The sequence below is a fragment of the Oryzias latipes genome, chromosome 17 (genome assembly GCF_053564925.1).
Source record: "Oryzias latipes strain Hd-rR chromosome 17, Olatipes_Hd-rR_3.1".
NCBI lineage: Eukaryota > Metazoa > Chordata > Actinopteri > Beloniformes > Adrianichthyidae > Oryzias > Oryzias latipes.
Genome location: NC_136253.1, coordinates 13135691 through 13142596, shown reverse-complemented (window position 1 = coordinate 13142596; position 6906 = coordinate 13135691). Strand labels below are relative to the sequence as shown.

At 41.3% G+C, this 6906-nt stretch overlaps 1 long non-coding RNA gene across 1 annotated transcript; it reads left to right on the top strand.

The window, feature by feature from the left end:
• The first annotated feature begins 3911 nt into the window (after positions 1-3911).
• On the top strand, positions 3912-4713 carry LOC144986828 (uncharacterized). The gene is made up of 3 exons (XR_013650671.1): positions 3912-4178; positions 4269-4330; positions 4396-4713. It is a non-coding gene; the product is annotated as an uncharacterized LOC144986828 (long non-coding RNA).
• The last annotated feature ends 2193 nt before the right edge of the window (positions 4714-6906 follow it).

The window sequence follows — 6906 nt, the reverse complement described above, 5'->3', positions numbered from 1 at the left end:
ACTCTAGCATTCAGATCTCCCATCAGCACTACATTCACATTTGCTCCAAATCCTTGCAAGCACTCATCCAAGTCGTTCCAGAAGGTCACTCTCTCCTCTTCATTCCTCTCACTGCCAGGACCATATGCACTCACGAACACCCACAGCTCCTTCCGAAATTTCGCTTTCACCCATATCAGTCTTGGTGAAACCTCCTTCCATTCAACCACAAATCGTTTCACCTCACAGCTCACCAGCAAAGCCACACCTTCTCTTGCTCTCCCGCTCTCTACACCAGACATTCTCCCACTCACACTTCCAAACACACACTCACCCTTCCCTTTCATCTTTGTCTCACTCAGTGCTAACACGCTCATTCCCCTCCTTTAAAAAGCCTTCCAATCAGATCTTGATAAGATACCAAAATTAAAGACATAAGATGTATATAAAAACATAAAATTGAGAATAAGATGCATATGTAACAGGACGTTATCTGTTCATTTTAATTACACAAAATATTGACTGTCTCTAAGTTTCTTTCCTCCCTTGTATTCTGTGTTGGGTTTTGTAGCCCCTCCTTAACGTGTTCTTCTTCGCTGGTTTTCTCTTTATAAGGTTGGCGCTTGCTTTCCCTCTCTCCTTTTTGTTTTACTGTCCAGCGGGAGAGGTGGGTGTCCTGTAATGTTAGCCATATGAATCCTCATTTTATGTTAATTATTGTCCCATATACTGTTATTATTTGGAATCTGTTATGAAAAACATAAAAACCTTTGTAGATGTTAACTGTTTATTTCAGAATAAGAATTTCCTGTTCATGTTCTGTGCTCCCTCTACCTCTCACCCTCATGTAGGAGCTAACGGGATGCTAACACCGTGATTTCTATTTTCTTTTTGGAAAATTGTCAGATGCGCAATAAACGAAGGTGGTCTCCAAGGGTGCTGCTGTGTCCCGAGATCTTTTGACTTCCTAAACACAATGCAGAAGTGATCCGGTTACACATAAAATGAAAATAAATACCTAAAATAGCCTATACTAAAAACAGAATAAATTAGCAGTTAAATCAACTAAAAGCTAAATTAAAAAGGTGGGTCTTGAGCCTCTTCTTAAAAACCTCTACAGTCTCTGCGGCCCTGAGGTTCTCCGGATGGCTGTTCCACAGGCGAGGACCGTAATGGCAGAACGAAGCCTCACCATAAGTTTTAGTCCTCACCTTGGGAACAACTAAGAGGCCAGCACTGGAGGACCTCAGGGTCCGCAAGGGTTCATATTTTAAAATAATATAATTTAAATAAGAAGGCCCAAGACCATAAAACGATGTATAAACCATTAAAATAACTTTAAAATCAATCCTGAAACACACAGGGAGCCAATGCAGCGATTTCAAAATCGGTGTAATGTGTTCCCGCCCTCTGGTCCTCGTCAAAACCACAAGCTTTATGCTTTGTGGTTGTTTGTGCTAAACCGTCCTCACTTTAGATGAGGTGCTGCAAAACAATTAATAAACTATTAACAAAGTTAACTAATACATTTGTTAAGCTTATAAGCAGTTTAGTAATATGGATTTAGAAGACAGTGGTCTGACTTAAGATGTTAATAAATCTTATTAACACTTTCAGGTATTTACAAGACATCTATAATGCTAATAAATATCTTACTAGCATCTGACACATTAATAAAGCCTATTAATTTTTTAAGTTAATCAATAAAAAGTATTAAGTTTATGAACGCTTAGGCTTGTGTCAGGCATCTATAATGCTAATAAATATCTTACTAGAACCCCAAACAATAATACTTCTTAATTTGTTAACAAAGGTTGTTAATAAATCTTATTAAGCTTATTAACACTGAAACATTTGTTAGGCACCTATCATTTCAATAAATGCATCATTAGCATCTTGAAAACATCCTAATAATAATGCTTGTAAATGTGTTAACTAAGTAATTTAATAAATCTTATTAGACTTATTGTACTAATAAATGTCTTACTAACACCCTATAAATTCATTTATAATGCTTGTAAATGTGTTAACAAAGCTTGTTAATGAATCTTAATATAAAGTGTTACCCACGTATCTATACTTACATAAAAGTGTCGCCCTGTAAGGTAAGAGTAAAACCATAGAAGAACATTTCCAGAGAGGCCCACTAGACTCCTAAGTCTGTCTAATAAAATCTGTTGATCTACTTTATCAAAAGCGGCACTAAGATCCATTAGCACCAGAACAGAAAGTTTCTGTGAGTCGTGGTTTATTCTAAGATCATTAACCATCTTTAAAAGTGCCGTCTCTGTACTATGGCTTTTCCTAAAACCAGACTGATATTTTTCTAAAAATTTTTGGCCATTTAAAAACTCATGCAGTTGAGTAGCGACACTTGTTTCTATAATTTAACTTAAAAATGGTAAGTTGGATACGGGTCCATAGTTATCCAGATTTTTTGGATCTAATTGACTCTTCTTCAGAAGGGGCCTCACCACCGCTGTCTTACAGTCAGAGGGGAAGACCCCCGTCTGAAGAGAGCAGTTTACTATATTTAAAAGCTCTGACTCAAAGAATCCTTAAAATGTTTTAAAGAGTGAAGTGGGAATGGGATCTAAAAGGCAGGTTGTAATGTTTACTTGGGATACAACTCGACCAAGCATCTCCGCATCAACCAGAGGCCTGTTGCACAAAAGTAGAATCAGCTGAGCTCAATAAAGCCAAAACATGTGCGTCCAGGCTTAATTGGTTGCACAAAGACCAAACCAGGATGAGCGGACATGGATTCATTAAGCCAGGTGAAACCAATCCTGGATAGGTGCGCGCTCACGGCTCACTCAAATAGACCCCGCCACAGATCACAGATTAACTGATTTACAATGGCAACTAGAGCCACGTACTTTTCCCCGTCGAAGCACAAATCCTCATTGAGGCATACGAGGAGGTAAAAGATATAAATAAGAAGAAAGGCAACACCGCCACAGTGATAAAGCAAAGAGAAAAGGCGTGGCAAAGTATTGCAGACCGCCTGAATGCGAAAGTAGTACACAATTACACACTCACCGCTCCGCTGAAACATCACAATTACAGATCAAATATTTAATTCACATCTCCAAAAACGCAGTTGTATTATAATTATGAAACGGTTAAATTTTATATTAAGCTATGATATATTATCATTAAAGCCTCACATTATTATTTTATGTTTCTACTCTCAGTACGGTTTAATCTTAGCCGTTGGACTCTGATTATTATGTTGTCCACTGGTTCTTTTTGTGTTTCCCCTGCTTTTATTAATGTAAAGCAGCTTTGACAGAATGAAACAATTGTGAAAAGTGCGATGTAAATAAAATGTTCTTGAATTCATAGATGAGCCATAATAATAATCACTTTAATTTATATAGTGCCTTTCAAAGGACCCAAGGTCCGTTGCTCACTGCACTGCAAAAATGTCTTTCTTATTTAGTATTTTTGTCTTGTTTTCAGTCAAAAAAAATATCTAAAAAAAATCTTAAATATTTCATAGAGCAAAATAACCTAGGAAAATAAGCAAAAAACTCTGCCAGTGAAACAAAATGACTTTGCTAAAAGTAAGTGTCTATGGAAAAAGTAAACTTATTTCAAGACAATTTTCCTTATTATATTGACAGATATTTAAATTCTTTTGCTTGTTTTAAGCACACATTTACTTGAAGTTTATATTTTTGGTCTAAACCTATACTTATTTTGCTAGGTCATTTAGAAAATCAAGAAAATACATCCTTAGTGTTTTTGTTTTTATATTTCTACTGAATACAATACAAAAATACCAAGTCATTTTTGTCAGTGTGACTCCATTAAATGTTCTTGTGATAAAGAATGTGTGTGTGTGTGTGTGTGTGTGATGAAGATTAAACATGAACGGGCCAAAACGGACATGGCAGCAGGTCAAAATCAAATACAAGAACATCCTGCAGAATGGTATGGTCCCTTACTAATATTTAACGAAGCACAAGCATATTTTGTACCCAGAAGGTGCCTGCTCACACATTGTCTGTACTGTTTTAGCAGTGAAAATACCCACAGACAAGGCACGGGTGGTGGGTCACCAAAGGCTGACCTTTCCCCAGCAGAGGACATGGCCTTGGAGCTAAATAAAGGCAGGCCCGTCTTTGAGGGGATCCCTGGGGGGAAAGAGACGAGCAGAGGTTCCTCCCAAGATGCCACCCGCTTCATTCAAGGTATGTCCTTCCATCTCTACATGGAATACAACCACATTCATATTGAATCAAATTGGACTGTCTGACTTTGGTTTACCCATTGCCTTGCAGTGTCTGGCAGCACTGTGTTCCTGTTAGAGCCACCAGCACAAGCACCAGACTATGCTGATCCAGTGAGTACTCCATCAAAGGCATGCTGTAGGCCTGGCATGTCTTGTCTACTAGCTTCATGTGATAGGGTGAAAGCCCCAGTGCAGCAGCAACAGCACATGATGGAGACGATGAGGAGGAGGAGACCATCTCTCTGGATTCCAGAAGCCATGAGGTATCATGTTAAGACTGTGAAAGTACTATTCACTCTACAATGGTGAGGAGTCTGTCACGGTGCCTGGCAGTCTCCTCCCCCCTCCAGCTCTGCCCTGATGTTCCTGATTGCCACCAGCTGCCATCACTCTCCTCATCATCTTCTGTGGATTCAAAAGGAGATCCAACGCCACTACTCGACGCCAGTTTGTTACCCCTTATGGTGACTGTTCTGGTTCTAAGCCTCGTTACTGCTTTGTTCCAAGTCTCTGGATCTGACTAATTCTATGTTCCCTGTCTCAGGATCCTACCGCTCACGAGTGACGGCAGCACGGACCGTCCATTCTACGCCTCAGGAGAACGGAAACCCTTCAAGGCTTCAAGACCCTCCAGCCTCGCCACAGCCACGTCTAATCTGGACACTCTTCAAACCAGCCATCTTCACATCTGGAGTAAACAATAAATCCATTCTCATCATCCACTTACCTGTCTTCCTTCTGGGTTGCAGAATCTGGGTTCCTCATCCTTGTGAAATCATGACATAGTCCTCATCCAAATCAAAAAATCTAATTTCTTTAACAGGACCCAGATGCTATACAGTGGGAAAACCAGCCTGGCAACATAGTGCGTATTAATAAAAGGACACCACATCCTGCCAAATTCCAGCTGCGCTAATTGTATTGTGTTCACAGAGCTCACAAGCTATCAGAAAGTTGTATGGCAACCACAGGACGGTGGCATCTTTCTAAGGTATTTCTTATTTTCACAGCAATCAGTACAACCAAGTCATCGTTATAAGGCACCGGCCTCTTCTGCCCACCCCCCCAGCACCAGGTGTGGCCACTAGCCTATACGAAGGCCCAAAATTGTGTGATCCTTTCTGCTCTGACAATGGCATGCCCATTCTTTCAAGATGTGGTGGATGAAGAAGCACTTGTGCTGAGGAGAGCCTTCAGGCGAGAAGTGGTCTTCAGGGACCGGTTGGACACACTGGCCTTCCCTGATAACCATCTATATGAAAGATACAGGTTTTCTGCAGATGGCATCAGGTATCTATGCAGACTACTGGGTCCCAGGATTAAGCACCGCACTGCACGGAGCCATGCACTGAGTGTGGAGCAAATGGTTTGTGTGGCCTTGCACTTTTTTGCTAGTGGAGCCTTCCTGTACTCAGTGGGGGATGGAGAACAGCTGAACAAGGCCACAATTTGCCGCACAACAAGGAGTGTGTGTCTGGCTATCAAAGCATTAGCAGATGTCTTCATCTCCTTCCCTGGCCACAGAAGACTCTGTGACATGAAAGAGGAGTTCTATTGGATTGCAGGTAAGAGGATCTACAAATTACAGGACAACTGTTAACACATAGTAGGATACTCATTACTCTGTGTGACAGGTTTCCCCAATGTCATTGGTGCAGTGGACCGCACACACATAAGGATAAAAGCCCCCTCAGGTGCCCATGAGGCCGATTTTGTGAATAGGAAATCCTTTCACAGCATTAATGTTCAGGTGAACATAACTTTTTGATATTGTCCATTGACAAACACTCTGCATTGCCAATGATGTGCATTGATCAGCAATGTTGTGGCAAAATGGCCTGGCACAGTCCATACTCCAGAATCTTTCGGGCCTCTGAAATCTATCAGTGCCTATCACAAGGTAAGCCACACAACCCCTATTTATAACCATCATGGCTGTGTCAAGAATATCACTGTGTTTATGAGGTAGTAATGAGATTTTGTGTTGACAGGTGAATTCTCTGGTGTGTTGCTGGGAGACAGGGGGTATGGCTGCCAGCCTTTTCTCCTGACACCTTTCACAGACCCCCAGGAAGCACAGCAGGCCTACAACCATGCCCATGCCAGGACCAGGGCCAGAGTTGAAATGACCTTTGGCCTCCTGAAGGCACGCTTTCACTGCCTTCACAAATTAAGGGTCAACCCTGTTAGGGCATGTGATATTACTGCGGCTTGTGCTATCCTCCCCAATGTTGCCTGCCTGAGGAAGGAGAGGGCCCCCAGAGTGCCACCAGCCATGGACTGGGACAATCCGGCCATCTTCCCTGATGACGACAGTGGTCGGCTGCTGAGGGACCAATATGTGTTGAGTTATTTTAGTTAGTATGTGTGCTTTCAATTTAGGTAAAAAATGTCCTGCTGTGGCAGAGGAAATGAGTTTTTTTTGGTCTGTTTTTTTGTACGAATTTGGCCTCTTATGATGTTTGTGCGGTATACTGTGTGTAATACAAGGCTGCAGGGAGGCTACTGCATCCATTCATTTGTCTGTTCAGTTTATGTGCATGGATTTGTCCTGCATTTCTTTTAGTGTGCAGACATGCAGGGTGTGTTATATACAGACCTTTGAATGTGTACGTATCATTTTGTATAATATGCTTTGATTCTGTGCTTTCCATCTTGTAGAGTCACTGTGACTTCAGTTTCGAAAG